Genomic DNA, 15830 nt, shown 5'->3' with positions numbered 1-15830 from the left:
GAATCATTAAATTGTACATTTTAAATACATCATTTCTATATGTCAGATAATAAAGTTAATATACATGTTAAATAGTCTGCAGAAAAAAAGGAATTATAAGTCTTCATTAGTATGCAGGGGATGCAGTAGTTGTGTTCGCAATTGACTTGCCAAATGGAATGCGTAGGATCTGAGACTTCCCTTAGGCTTCAGGATAATTTTATCACTTGGGTTTTGCACCTGGTTATAGTGGTATTCACTGGTATTCTGTGGTACAGTAAACAAGACTGTCATTAGGAATGAGCCCTAGAAAAATGGGAAGGTTGGGGAGCGTGGAGCAAAAAGACGTTCTTGCGCAGGTGAAAACCCACAGCCTGCAGAATCCTTGGGGACCCAGGGTAAGCTGCCGAATTGGGGTTGTGCAATGATGTAAATGGACTTAATGCCACCAGACGGTACACTTGAAAATGGCAAAAATGGAACACTTAATGTCATGTATATTTCACCATAGAAGAAGATGCGCAATTGACCATGACTTGTTTTCAGAATGACCCTGCCCTGGGACTAAGGTGGAATGGGAGCCAGCTTGGAGGAGCTGCCTCTGGGACCCTGGCTTGTGCCCTTGGGAGGAGTAATTTCCCATTGTTTCCTGATTTGGAGTAGCAGGAAGTGGGCAGTTTAGGGCGGAGTTTTCTGTTCTGCAGCCTCAGAGTGGTATGAGGAACTGCTGGCTTTGTTTAGAGACAAAGGAAATTTAACAAATTAATATCCCCAAGGAACCTCCAGCCTCCTCTTTCACTCCAAATTTAGCCACAGGAGTTGGAGGAGAGATGTTTCTGAATTCTGAGTTAGGCGTACTTCTTGGATAATCTAGGTTAATGGCCAGTCTAGGCTGCCCTGGAACCCGGTCCTGTTTTGTTTCTGTGGAAAAACTTCTCCACTTTGCATTCCATCTCACCAGCTCACACTTTATCTTGAGCAATGAAATTCTTTGTTAAATCAGAGACTGTGTACCGTTTTGCATTTTCGCTTGTCCTGGTTGTGTTCTGTCCAAATCATTCACGTATTTTTCCTGTACACACGCTCTTCTCTACCATTTCCAGAGGTTCCTTCACGTCCTTCTACTTTCTTAGCCTTTCACGGTCTTTTGTGAAATAGGTTGACTGACAGCCCATTTTATGTTCATACTTAACAACTAGCAGAAAACAATTTTAAGAGAACTGAAAAATAGGACAGATGTTTGGGACTCTGTGAAGAGGATTCCTAGCCCTCCCTGGACTGGAACAGGGAGCAAAGATTGTTCCTATTCTAATGAGTTCTGATAAGTATAGGCTTCCAGAAATGGGGCTGGCTTTACATGCTCCAAGGCCAGCTCTTGACTAGAAAACCTTGTTCCCTCCTCGGCATTTGTTTCACACAGCGTTGGCTGTGTGCGGGTTTTATAAATAGCAACAATTTTACATCATTTGGATACTGTATAGAGATTGCCAACTTTTATTTTCCTAAGTAAGGATGTTAAAAATACCGTCTCTTTGCACCTAAAAGACATTTTGAAACACACAAAAAAAGGACATAATTTCAGAATAAAGGACAGGTACTTTAAATTGAATACACATAGGTTTGTGAAAAATCCAACTTGTCATTATTACTCCTTTTTAAATTGTGCTTTGGACTGATTAAAAAACATACCAACTCATCCAGGGCCTTTATCAGTCCTCAGATTGGAGGTTCGGAATCGCTGGTGTATGTGTGTCTGGGACTTGAGGCCAAAACACTCCCCTGGAGGAGTAGAGGAGAGAGAATTTACGTTCCGTGCTACCCAAATTATTCTTTTTTGCAAGTTATTAAATGAAAGGACTTGGAAGATATCCGAAAAGCCTTGTAGTGGTCGAGTTGTGATGAAATTGTGCAGTGTGTTAATGATCAGAGCATCAAAGGGAGACACTTTGCTCTTGAGTTCTACACTCCTGCTGGCCTTGTACAGCTTTTCCAAGTGGTTCTAGGAATGCTGGGAATTCCTTGGTTACTTGAAACTTTGTTTTTCCAGTTTTGACATTTTGAAATTGTTTTTGTGTGACCTTCAGCTACAAAGTCTTTGATGTTCAAAAATACTGGCTTCCTGAGGATGGGTGGGAAGCTGAGGGGACAGGTCTGAGTTTTAAAATTCTTTCAGCATTTCAGATACAGCCTGAAAAATTTTAAAGTGCTTTCATGTGAATCAAATCCTAAATCTAGTTTAGGTTTGAAGAATATAGATAAAGGTTTCCTGTGGTTAATACCGGTTTTTGAGAAAAACATGACAAATACTGAGTTACTAGAAGACCCTTGGGAATGGAGTGTCATAAACTTCTGATAAAAACAGTTCTAAAATTACATGAGGGAATGGTCACTGCTGTGGGATTTTCTTCTCTGAAAATGGATGACTTAGACTACTTAAATGTGATAGCACGTTTCCATTATTTCTGGAGAAATAAGGTATTATTTAGTTGACAGTGAGAAAATAACAATTTTATGAGTAAGAATTAACTTTTCACTTATTTTTTCCATACATATTTATTGGAGATTCTGATTTGTGCTGAGTATTGTTTTAAAAATTGGGGGTCCAGCTAAGACTTAGACACATCCCTGCTCTCAAAGAGTTTTTGTTCTAGTGCGCTAACCAGATAATACAGAAGTAGAAAAAATAACTGTGCTATTTAAAAAAGGTGCTGTGGTAAAGACAAATGGTGGAGGGCACTGGGGAGCAGGAAGGGCTACTTTAATTAGAGTGTGGGTTGCCTTAATCAGGTAGCATTTTAGTCTAGTCTAGATAGACGGGAAGGAGGCACAGAAAACTATATCCTTGAGGTAGCAAAGAACTTGTTGTATTCTGGACCTGTCAAGGTCAACGTGGATGGAGCTTAGTGAGCTAAGGGGGAAGGCACACTAGGCTCTTTTTAATAGGGCCCTAGTAAGTACTCAATGAATGAGTCAATGAGTATAAGATTTTTATAGCAAATTCTTATTGCAGACTACAAGAGGGTGATCATGAGTGAGAGGTGGGTATCACTGGCGATAACGGTCAACTGATCAATTCAGAGACTCCAGAACAAGCTCCTAGTTGGGTGGCCAAATTGTAGGTTCCATGTTACTTGCCCAGAAATTTGATTCCATCAGTGCATCAGCAGTAGACCAGTCCCTTAAAGAGGAACTTATTCCAACAGACACACAGGGACTGCTGTGTAATTCTGAATGCTGATCAGTTTACACTGGGGTTTCCTTTTCTAATGACTAAAATACCATATTAACGTGTGCTATATGGGGCAGCCCTTTTCCCCGCATCAGAGCATCAGGAAAATGAGTTTGTAATCAGAAGCCTACTCAGTAAATTTACAATAGGATCAAGAAGGTCTTGAATATTCTATATGGATCCAGTTGAGGCTTGATGATGAAATATCTTTGCTTCACAATGAAGAAAACTTTTTAGATCTTTTTAGAATAGGACTGGATATATGTGTATTTTTAGGTCACTGGTTTGCCTTTTTTTCACGCTTCCTTTCTTATTATCTTCTTTTGACACAATCTTTCTTTTTTGTTTTGTATGTTTTTGTTTTATAGGTCAGTTTTTTTCTTATTATAAAATAACAGGTGAGTGTTGTAGAAAATAACCACCCTGCACAGAGAAGACCGCCGTTAATATATTCATGCCCGTCCTTTTTCCTTTGTGTTTATATATGTAGCAGGCTGCTCAGGGAGGCTGACTTTGAAATGTACTTCCCCTACCATAAATATTTAAAGTCGGTAGCAGATTGTGTCAGAGGTGACAGCAGATCATCTTTGAACAGACTTCCGCTTTAGTAAGGTTGTCAGAATGCCTCTTAGGTTATACGATTATAATACATTCTTGTATTTTTTAATAATGTAGATAAAGCGATCAGAACAAGTCAAATGGGTATGCAAAGTAATCTGTTTAAAGATGTAAATGGTTCTCAGTGAAGGAGGGTACATCTTGACAGAAATTTATTTAAATTTTTTTATAGAAAGTTTTAGACATATGTACAAGTTAAGAGGCTAGTATAATGAAGCCCCACAGATTTCCCTTCAGCTTGAACAGTTCGCTTTGCTCTTGTGTCATTTTTATTTCCATCTGGTCTCTCCCCTCAGAGATTATTCTGTACTAGTCTCCAAACTGCGTGCCATTTCTTCTGTAAATACTTCAGTATGTATCTCTATAAGGACTCTTAAAAAAATTAAAACAGTAACCATGATATGATTACTAATACCTAAACATTTTAACAGTGATTTCTTAATATGATCATACAGCAAATGCCTGTGTTTCCCCATTCTGTATTTCCCACATACAATTTACAGTTGTATCTAGTGAGTGGATGAGACTTAGGTTTGATTTTTTTTTTTTTTTTTTTTTTTTTTTTTACCATTTCCGTTTCTATTCTCAGAATTCTTTGAAACTAGTTGCTAAATGCAGCCCACGAAGCCCTACCTTCTGGAGGAAGGGAGGAAGGGAATCCAGAGAGTTATTCTGAAGTCAAATAATTTTTTTTTCCCTAGTAATCTCCTCGGGGCTGGTAAAGAGTGGAAGGCAGAAGAAAGGACTCAGCTGAATAGATACTCCAGGAGAATGTAAGGAGAAAGAAATGGCCAAAGGGAGTTCTGTTGGTTGATGAACTGTAGGAGCTGTGATGACTGATCCATAATTTTAGATTTTCTTTTCATGTGTTATAATTTATAACTTTAAGTGAAATTTATTAAGTTCCTGCTGTCTAGCATCCACATCAGTTAGCAAAGCAAAGTTGAAAAAGTGGAGCAGGTCAAGCTGTAGTAATAATAATCATAGTAACAATAATAGTAATTTGTAGTCAGTGGTTCTCAGAAAGCAGCTGCAGAATAGCAGTCACCAGTGAAAGGCGACAAGTGACAACAACCGAGACACAGAAGTCCCTCACAGGAACCCTCAAACATTCAGGAGGGACTTGAACTTCCTATCGTAAAAGAAGAGGCTTGATTTCTTTTCATTAGGTCTTAACGACAAAGATGGACCCAGAAGGCTGGAGTTCTGGGGTTACCCATGATGCGTACATGTTTTCATAAAGTGAAACGGATATAAAATGATGGATCAATTAGGGATTACGGTGCGAAACAGTCTCATTACATGGACCTCTATTTGTTACAAAGTGGTCGTGTTTTGGATGTAACACAGGGTCCAGTAGGAAAATAGCTGTTGAGCAACTCATAGGAACATACTTACTTTTTATTTGAATGGCTGGCCACTTAGGTTTTTTTTTAAATTAAATTAAATTTTTTTATTGTTCTTTTGTTTACTTTTAGTGGGGATGAATTGCTACCAGAATTGTTAGTTCAAGGCCAACAGTAATAGAACTTGAGAAAGTTCATGAATATATACATTTAAAGGCTTATGAGGTTTGTTTTTTTCTCCGATTTTATCAAAAATTATTTACTTTCTTTTTTGGGTCCCACATTTACTGAATTAAATTCCACACATTCCATTTACTGAATTCCACTCCTCAGTTAATTCCCAGTGCATTTTTATTGGTCAGTGCAAAATCCCTCTTTTTCTTTTTTTAATAGACTATTTTTTTAGAGCAGTTCCAGGTTTACAGCAGAATTGAGCAGAAAATATAGAGTTCCCACATAGCCCTCCCTACCCACACATATATACTCCCCTACCCTCATCATCCCTCATCAGTGCAGCATATTTGGTACAATTGATGAACCAACATGGACACGTTATTATCAACCAAATTCCATAGTTTACATTAGGGTTCACTCTTGATGTTGTACATTCTGTGGGCTTTGACAAATGCATGTGACATGTAGCCCCCACTATAGTACCGGACAGAATAATTTCATCGCCCTAAAAATCCCCTGTGCTCCATCTATCCATTCCTCCCTCCCTCCCGTTCCCCAAAAGCCATCTTGTTTTATATATTAGTTTCTCCATTTCTGTGTCCATTTCCATCCCCCATCCCTGTTTTATTGAATGTATGTTCCATCATTCTACCTTTTTCTTAATGTTCATGATATTGTATTTATGTGTTTTACTTGACATAAATGGTATTGTGATATAACACATTTTATATCTTTTTTAAGCCCTACTTTGTTTATGAGATTGGACATATCACTAAGTGGACACATAGCTTCCTAAGTCTCACTTTTGAAAGTATTTATATGCAAATTCCTCATTTTACTTATTGGTACCACAACCATTACTGCCTATGAATAGCTTGGTATATGTGTCCTTACGGGCCTGGGCAAGAGCTGTCTGTGCTACAGAGCCAGGAGTAGGATTTCTGGGTCACTGGTTACCCTGTACTTAATTTCTCTAAGTACTGGCAGCATTTGTGATGGCTGCAACAGTTTTAATTGTGACCAGAAATGCAATTTTACCATTTCCCTAGATCTTTGTCAGTAATTGGAATTATATGAATTTGTAATTTTGCCATTTTTACGTGTATAAAATATTATTTCCTTACTTAACTTGCATTCCTCTGACTGAGTGGGTTTGAGCATGTCTTCACATGTATTGCAGTTTGTTTTGTAAATTGCCTATTCCTATCCTTTGTCCATGTTTCTATGGGATTTTTTTTTTGTCTTAATTATTTTATTTTCAATGATTTACTCCCAGTCTGTTATCCATCTGCCGACTTTGTGCGTGGTGGCTTTCTTTTTTGACTAGGGACCTTTGATTTTGTTATTGTAACGTCTGTCACTTTTCCTTCGCAAGGCTTGTTCTTTGAGACTATTGTGTAAGAAATTCTCTTCATCAAGATCATGAAGACATTCTCCTATATAATCTTTTATTAGCTTTATATTTTAATTTTGCTTTTTATGTTTTGGTTTCTGGAGACTGTGTGAGGTAAGGATCCAATTTAATTTTTCCTGTAGAGTGTACCAGTTTTCCATCACTATTTGCTAAATAATCCATCCTTTTCCACTTACCTCCGTCACACACCACGTTTTCATACACAGTTTTTAATTTTAGTCCATTGGTTTTTGTCTGATCCTATGCCATTTTTTTTTTTAATAAACTGTGGTTTTGTACTATGTCTTAATTTCTTATAAAGTCTTTTAATTGGATGGTGACTATCCTGGATTTTCTATGTGGATTGTAAATTTACATAACAATCTCTTTCTTTTTGTTTTTGCCTGTTATTTCTTTTTCCTGTCTAATTACATTGGCCAGAATATCCTATACTATGTTGAACAGTATCTGTGGTGGTGGCATTTTTAACTTGTTATTGACACAAAAAGAAATGCGTCAAAATGTTTTCCATTTTAAGATGCTTGCTACAGGGAATTAATATATAGCCTTCAAAAAGTTAAATAAGTTCTGTTCTAGCCTTGTTTTTCTTTTTAGAAAAAAATTATAATTGAATGTTGAACTTTATCAAATGTCTTTCCTATGTCTTTTGAGATAATGTGCTTTCTTTACTCCATTGCTGTGGTGAAATACATTTATAGACCTTCTGATAGTAAATCATCTTTCCATTTCTTGAATAAACTCTTAATTAAATACTTAATGAATAAAACTATTATTAGGGTTTTTTTTTCCAAACTCTCAGTTGGATTGTATTAGCAGTGAAAATAACTTTGGTATTGGCAATTTTGAAACTTTCTACTTTATTTCCCCGTTTCCCCGTTATAGCTTTGATTTTAATATCTCTATTTTTTGTTAATCTGAGGTTTCTTAGTGCTGTAATCATAATGATATTACAGAATAGACTATGATTTTTTTCTGTTTTAATGTATTGTTTAGTATCAGTTTAGATTACCCCTTGCAATGTATGGGAGTGCCCGCTTCCTTGTCCCTTGGTGAGTATTGGATAATATCTTTCTAAAATAATTTTTGGCAATTTGAAATATATATATTTCCAGTTATATTTTATTCTTTGTAAGTAAGGTTTAACTTTATCCATACACTGTCCAGTTGTCATTCTATGTGAATTGTTCATGTCCTTTACTAATTTTTGTATTGTAGGGGCAATTTTTTAAAAATTAATTTTTAAAACTTATATATGTACTTATGTTGATATCATCCCTTGTTGCAACCCCACCCCCCACATTTGGTATTTGCTTTTTAATTTCAACTTTTTCTTTTTACCTTCTTTTTTTCCCCTTTCTTCCGAAGCAAATATCCCCACATTTTTCTTCTTATTTCATGTAGAGCAGTTTAGTCTTCCTTCACTGCAGGGAGAAGATGATCATTTGGCAGAGATAACGTAGCCCAGATTGCAAAATTGAGGTGGAGGCTGAAGAATGTGAGTGCTGATCCTCTCCAGTTCTGTAAGTCATTGAATATCACATCTATTCAGACAGCTTCCAGATAATAGATAACTCTGAAATATAACCTTCCTTACGATACAATAGTGACTTCGAATTTAAGCATGTCAAGACAATGTGACCTTCTGACTCCTTGACAAAGTTTCATCTCAAGTGACTTCATAAATACACCGTGCACTCTTCATCAGACAATCCAAGGGAAAACATCTCTTTTATCTATAGTGAAAGAATAACATTGACATTTGACAAAGGTCAGAGCTTCAGAAATTTAACTTATTGACAAATCTGTGAACTGCTACTATTTTTATATTGAGACGGCAAAAGAAAATTGCAGGAGTTTTTAAAAACGTGTTTAACCTCTACCAAGAGTTTCTAAGCACATTGTTTTTCTACTAAAATCCAATCTGTTCCACATTTTTGAGAAAAGCTAATCTTTCTTTTTGATACATAAAGAGGTCTTTTTTTTTTTTTTTTTTAAAGGAGATCTATGTAAGATAGTGGTCTAGGAACTAGGTGAGCCTCAGCACAGGCTTCCCCACATTCCCCAAACTGCCTTAAGATGACCCCCAAATAGAACAACTCCTAAAGGACCCTGGAAATGGCGAAGAAAGACGTCCACATGCCACAGAGACCATCTGCTGTAACACAGGAGGAGCCAAGTTGAAAGAAAACACTGGAACTGGCCTGCAATATTGCTATTTTAAAAAAATCACCAGTTTCACATGAAAGGAGGAGGGGAGATTATGGAAGAAGTCCACTGACAGCCCTTACTTAGAGGGGTGAGGGCTAGAGGTGGGGTGAGGGCTGTGGGACAAAAAGTAAACACTGTGATATGAATCGATAGCATCTAAAGCGGTTAAACCGAAGGACCCCTGTGTAAATATGGCCGCATCAAGTAGCAGTGTATGGGCAGTGGGGCTTCTGACTGATACAGCTGGGCTCTTCCATAGTGTGGTGGTCTGGGGCCTTGGAAAGGAGGAAGGCCTTAGGCAAAGCCACAGAACAATTTAACAAATACATACATAGCCTGTATTATATGCCAGGCATTGCTTTAAGTTAGTGGTTCTCAGCTCGGGGTGATTTTGTCCCCCAGGGGACATTGGGAAATCTTTTGAGACATTTTTGGTCATCACAACTGGGCTGCTACTAGCATCTGGTGGGGAGAGAGCAGGGATTCTGCCAAACTCACTAAACTGCGCAGAACAGCCTTCCCAGCAGAGAACGATCTGACCCAGAATGTAAACAGTGCCAAGACTGAATAACCTTGTTTTAAATAGTTTAACAAATATTAACTCATTTAATCCTCATGTCAACCCTTGAGGCAGCTAAGTAATACTTATCATCTTGCCCAATGTCATCTATCTCATGGAGAGGCCAGGCCAAAGGGAGAAAAATGCAAGCACTAAAGAGAGGGGCTATTACATTAATTCCAGCCTAAATAAAATTTAAGGAAAGGTGATTTGTAGAGAGGATAATTTTTTTCTTAGGGAAATAAAGGTATAATTCCCAATGAAAACATTTTAGTCATGAAACTTTGGACACTAAATAATATAATCCTGAAATATATAAGGCAAAAACTGTTGGCCATGGAAGAAATAATTGAAATATAGTAGAAGGTTTTTTTGTAAACAGCCTTATTGAAGTATAATTGACATACAACTGCACAAAGCATGTAATTTCATAGATTTTGATCCATGTCTATACCTGTGAAATCTACTACAGTCAAGACAATGAACGTCTATCCCTCCAAGTTTTCTCCTTTCTTTATAATGTATGATTTCTCCTTCCACTCCCTTGCTGGTCCTCCAAACCTAGTCAACCTCTGTTCTGCATTCTGGCACTATAGATTAGTTTGCATCTTTTGGAGTTTTAAATAAATTAACTCATATAATAATGTACTTTTATTCTTTGGGTATGTTTTCTTTCACTCAGATTATTGTGACCCATCCATGTTGTTGCATGTGTCAACAATTCATTCCTTTTTATTGATAGATGGTATGTCATTGTATGGATACACAACAGCTTGTTTATCCCATTCACCTTATGATGGACCTTTGGTGGTTTTCAGTTTTGGGCTATTACAAATAAAGATGCTATAAACATTCATGAACAGGTCTTTGTATGTATGGACAGATGCATTTGTTTCTCTTGGGTAAATACCTAGGAATGGAATGGCTGGGTCACATGATCAGTGTATGTTTAATATTTCAAGAAACTGCCAAACTGTTGTTCAGAGGTACCGTTTCATTTTACATTCCCACCAGCTTTGTAAGAGAGTTCCAGTTGCTTCACATCCTTTCCAATGTCTGTTATGGTGAGTCTTTATAATTTTAAACATTCTAATAAGTGTGTGGTTGTCTTAACGTATTTGGACTGCTATAACAAAATACCATATACTTGGTAGCTTATAAACAAGAAAAACTTATTTCTCACAGTTCTGGAGGCTGAAAAGTCTAAGATCAAGGCTCCAGCAAGGTTGGGTTCCGGTGAGGACATGCTTCCTGGTTCATAGATGACAATAATTTCACTAAGTTTACAGGGTGGAAGGGGTGACTGAGTTCTCTGGGGTCTCTTTTAAGAGAGCACCCTTCCCATTCATGAGGTCTCTACCCTCAAGACCTAAGCACTTCTCAAAGGCCCTACCTTCTGATACCATCACCTGGGGGTTAGGATTTCAGGATTTCAGCACATGAATATTGAGGGGGCAGAAACATTCAGACCAGCAGTAGTGATATCTCATTCTTTAATGTAAACTGACTAAAGATGTTGAATATCTTTCCCTGTGTGTGTTTATTAATGACTATGTGTCTTCTTTCATAAAATGCCTATTTAAATCTTTTATTTGTGTTCAAGTTATTTTATATATATATTTGAGAGATTGAAAAGTCCTGTGATCTGAAAGCTGGAGGCCCAGGAAAGCTGGTGATGTATTTCTAGTCCAGGCCCAAAGTCTTGAGGACCAGGGGAACCTAGGTGTAAGCCCCAGTTGGAGTCTGTAGATCCAGGAACCAGGGGAACTGATGATGTAAGGCCCAGTACGTTCTGAGTGCAAAGACCAGTGTCCCAGCTCAGTGGTCAGCCGGAGGGCCAGTTGTCTTCCTTTGTTTCTTCATTTTATTCAGGTCATCAGTGGCTTGCATGATGCCTACCCACACTGGAGACAGCAACTTGCTTTACTCCGGCTACCAGTTCAGATGCTAATCTCATCCAGAAACACCCTCACAGCGATACCCAGAAATAATGTTTAGCCAAATATCTGGGTACCCCATATCCCAGTCAAGCTGACACGTAAAATTACATCACAGTATTAATCAAGTTTCTTCAGAGAGAGAACCAATAGGCTGTGTTAGTATCTATCTATCTGAATGTCTGTCTGTCTATCAATCTATTGGTCAATATAAGAAATTGGCTCTCATGATTGTAGAGGCTGCCAAGTCCAAAATCTTCAGGTCAGGGAGGAAGACTGGAGAACCAGGGAAGAGCTAATGTTTTAGTCTCAAGTCCAAAGAGTCTGGAAGCAGAATTCCTTCTTCCTTGCGGACCTCACTCTTTTCTCTTAAGGCCTTCAAGTGGTTGGACGAGGCCCACCCACCTTATGAAGAGTATTCTGTTTTATTCAGTCTACTGATTTAAATGTTAATCTCATCTAAAAAAAAAAACAATCTTCATAGCAGCATCTTGACTGGTGTTTGACCAAAAACTGGGTATCATGGCCTAGCCAAGTTGATATATAAAATTAACCATCACAGGTTTTTTTCTTACTGAATTTCAAGGGTTTTTTTTTTTTTTTTTTTTTGTATTTTGGATTCAAATCCTTTATCAGATGTGTGATTAGAAAATATTTTCTCCTAGTGTGGCTTAACAAAGTTTTTCTAAGAGAGGTTCTTAATTTTGATAAAATGCAGATTAGCAGTTTTTTCTTCAGTGGATCAGGCTTTTGGTGTCATATCTAAGAAATCTTTGCCCAGCCAGCCAAGGGCAAAAGATCTTCTAGATCTGTTTTCCTCTAGATGCTTTACAGTTCTAAACATCTAAGTTCTATGATCTGTTTTAAGTTAATTTTTGTATATGGTATGAGGCATAAATCGGAGTCCACTTTTTGCATATGGACATTCAGTTGTTCCAGCACCATTAGTTGAAAAACAGTAGTCGTTTTTGACAGACTACATGTGCAAAACACAAATAAAGATATAAATAACAGAATTAATATAGTACACTTACTTAGAGATTACAGATTCTTTAAATGTTCATAGGGTATTTGCAAAAATTAATCTTATTAACCATATTTAAGCTCTCAATTCAGGCCATAATATAATAATATTGTAAATTAATAATAAAGCATGAACAACAACAACACAGAAGAATCTCCTGTCCTCACCCCATTCTGCTGTGGTCAGGGAGGCCCTTCCAGCCCGGGTACCACGGCAGCTGCTGCTGATGTCCAGTTCCCACTGGTTGTTCACGACCCTTTTCCTGTCTCCTCCAAGCATCCTGTCAGTAATTAATGCTGGCCGTAGTAAACAATTCATGTGATGATCAGTTTATAGAAACCCTTGGCTGAATCACTGGGGCAGGGTGACTTGGAGGAGAGTCGTATGTTTCCTAGGGACTGAATGGAATTAAAAGCAAAACCAAACACACACACCCAAAACACTAGGAGTGTTGATACACTCTGTCTTGCGGGTTTGCCAAAATTAGATACAATGCCCACTTTCTCGTCTTAGCTTTACTTTAGTTCTTTTAATCCTCAATTATTTGGAAATTTTAGGATACCAAGAGATAATGATTCATTAAGGGGTTTAATGTCTTTTGATTCTCCGTAGAAGACAGTGTGCTGGGCTGCATTCAGCTTCTAAGCCCCCTGGCTACTTCAGCACTCACACAGTCTTTGTGCAGATGACAAAAAGGCACTCCTTCTGGGCTGAAGCAGCGTCACGCAAGCATGCCCAGGCTTGGAGGACAGAACACACACTGGGTTTCAACCCCCTTTATTCCTTGGGCAACATCCTGTTGGTCTTGCACAAACTGCAGAGTTTGTACGTGGCTGTCTAGCTCTGTCCCAAAGATGAGACTCTTTATTTTAATTGTTCTGGACCTTCTAAATAGTGTTGGGCCAGACACAGAGGAATTTGCTAGCAGCAAATGTCTAAGGGCAGGGCACTGTTTCAAATGGAGCAAATTAGGACTTTTTATTTTATTTTATTTTATTTTATTTTATTCTTGTGACGGACGTAATGGGCCCACAGTGTCGCCCTGTCATGACTGACTTTCCTTGTTTGGGAAATGAGGGGCAAGTTTTTGTTGTTGTTTTTAGATCTGTTTTCTAATAAAAACTCCCGTCTTCAGAGAAGTTTTTGGGCCAGCAATTTTGAGGTGCTTTTTTCCTCATCCTTCAGTGTAGAGCATCATTTGGGAAAGAGACACACAGGCATTGCTCTAATGGAAGAAGAATAGACACTAATAATCTGCTAATTTCATCTCTTTCTCTGAGAAGATAAATAACATTAAATGATGAAGGGTGTCCAGTTTATTTTGAGGGTCTCCCATTGACTTCAGGTCAGTCTTGGAACAGTGATTGGATCAGCTTAGATTAGACCAAGTGTCTAGTTTTCTTGCCTCCTTACTGAGCAATTTTAGCTTTCCATTTTCTCAATATTTCCTTTTTCAGAGTAGGATCTTAGCCTCATCTTTGCAAAACCAAAGAGTGGTTTTGTCAAAACAGTGTTAAAAGTGAGGTCAGTCCTCCATTTCCGGAGAAACAGAAAAACTTGGCTTGCAGTTTTAAAACGGCAACATTTCTAACTTCTAATCCTTAGGGTTTCCAAAAAAATTCAAGTTTAATTTTACTGAGGGCATTTTATTATAATGGGTGAAAACATTATGATACATTTGAATTAAGAGAAACAAAAACAAAAAAGTTCTAATTTTAAAAAATTATGTATACAAACACAAAAGCTGTCAAACTGAAAGGGAAATTCTATTACAGACTGTTAAAGCTATGTTTTGGTTTACAAAGCTATGTCTTGTGTTAGGTGCACATTTACTTTCTGAAATACCTAGTTGGAAGAAACGGTTGGAAAATGGTTATTTTTATCTTTATCAAAAGTACTCTTGAAATTAGACCTCAATTTTAGGGGAAACCCTGATGTCTAGAATTGAGGAAATTTCCCATTTTAAAGCTCTTAAAGCTAGCCTACCTGGGTACACATCCCATTTCTGCAATTGTGATTAACTGTGTGACTTTGGACGAGTACATAACTTTTCTGTGGCTCAGTTTCTTCATCTGTAAAATAGGGGTAATTCTAATGACTAGGAAGTACCAGTTTGACAGGATATGCCAATGGCTTTGATAAGGGTGTGTTTGTGTGTGTGTGTGTGTGTGTGTGTGTGTTGTGTGTATGAGCGAGAGAGAGAACTAGAGAAATTCAAGTTTAGGAAAGGAAATTGAAAAGGGTCAGCCTACACAGTAGGAGGAAATCAGGACTGTGTGGTCTTTAGAAACCAAAATGGTTTGTGATGAATTGAATTAAATGCTGCTGTCAAGTGTATTAAGTAAGACTCACAGTTACAATTGGATTTAGCCATTCAGCAGTGATCAGTGACTTTAAGGAGAGCAATCTTGGTGGAGGGGTGTGGACGAAAGCCTGATTGGAATGGTTTCAAGAGAGAATGGAAGGAGAGAAATAGGAGCAGCAAATAGAGACATTAAAAAAAAAAAAGGTTTTGTGTTAAAGGTGATTAATAGTATGTAATGTAATTAAAATAACAGGTGACGTTTATTGAGCACTTACTGTGTGACGGATGCTGTTTTAGGCACTTGTATTAACTTGTTTAATGAGGAATAAGAAACAGCCAGACCTTGGCTTGCGTACTAGAGCAAGACCAGGCACGCTAAAACCACACAAAGCAATCTTGAAAATCAGTGGGAAAGATTTCAAATGTTCTGTGACCTTTAAAAAATTTTGGTCCAAACATTCAGCATTTTAACTGGCTCTAACTGTTGGTTATTAATGTATTGAGAAATGAAAAAAAAATGTAAAACTAATCTTTATTTATGGTACGCTGTAATTTAAAACATTAGAAACGTTAAAAACGAAAGTGTTCTATTTCACTGTAACAAACCGAGATCAGTTTGAACACTGCGTGCTCTCGCGTCTGTTTGTGGATCTGCTTCCAACATTTTCTCCTTTCCTCTTTCAGTGTTATGAAATATTTCCAAGAGTTCATTTAATGTGAGGTTTTTGCTGGTGTCCCTCCCTCTGGGACATCTCATCCTTTTCATGACAACCACTTCCTGCTTCATGTTTATAAATTCGCCTTCACTCAGGCTGCACATCCACGCCTCTGTGGGTCTGGGTCTGAGCGTGCCCTGCCTGATCTCTCTATGGCTCATTTGCCAATGTTTAAAAACAAAAATGCTGAGACCAGGAGAGAGAAGTCAGTGGGGACAGGAGTACAGTGTGTAAGTAACCTCCCAGTGGAAAAAAACTGGATTTTAAGGGCAGGATGTCTGACCCAGACTTAGCTGCGCAGGGCTCTCCGGGTGCGCTGGC

At 37.9% G+C, this 15830-nt stretch overlaps 2 long non-coding RNA genes across 2 annotated transcripts; one reads left to right on the top strand and one right to left on the bottom strand.

Annotated features, from left to right (window-relative positions):
* Window positions 1-7538: 7538 nt before the first annotated feature.
* On the bottom strand, window positions 7539-13659 carry LOC116661178. The gene is made up of 2 exons (XR_004316963.1): window positions 12656-13659; window positions 7539-8493 (listed from the first exon to the last, which is right to left on the bottom strand). It is a non-coding gene; the product is annotated as an uncharacterized LOC116661178 (long non-coding RNA).
* LOC116661180 lies at window positions 8210-11115 on the top strand. The gene is made up of 2 exons (XR_004316966.1): window positions 8210-8280; window positions 8758-11115. It is a non-coding gene; the product is annotated as an uncharacterized LOC116661180 (long non-coding RNA).
* Window positions 13660-15830: the final 2171 nt, after the last annotated feature.

This window comes from Camelus ferus, chromosome 33 (genome assembly GCF_009834535.1).
Source record: "Camelus ferus isolate YT-003-E chromosome 33, BCGSAC_Cfer_1.0, whole genome shotgun sequence".
NCBI classification, from domain to species: Eukaryota; Metazoa; Chordata; class Mammalia; order Artiodactyla; family Camelidae; genus Camelus; species Camelus ferus.
Note: the sequence above shows the minus strand (reverse complement) of the source record. Positions and strands in the feature narration are given on the sequence as shown.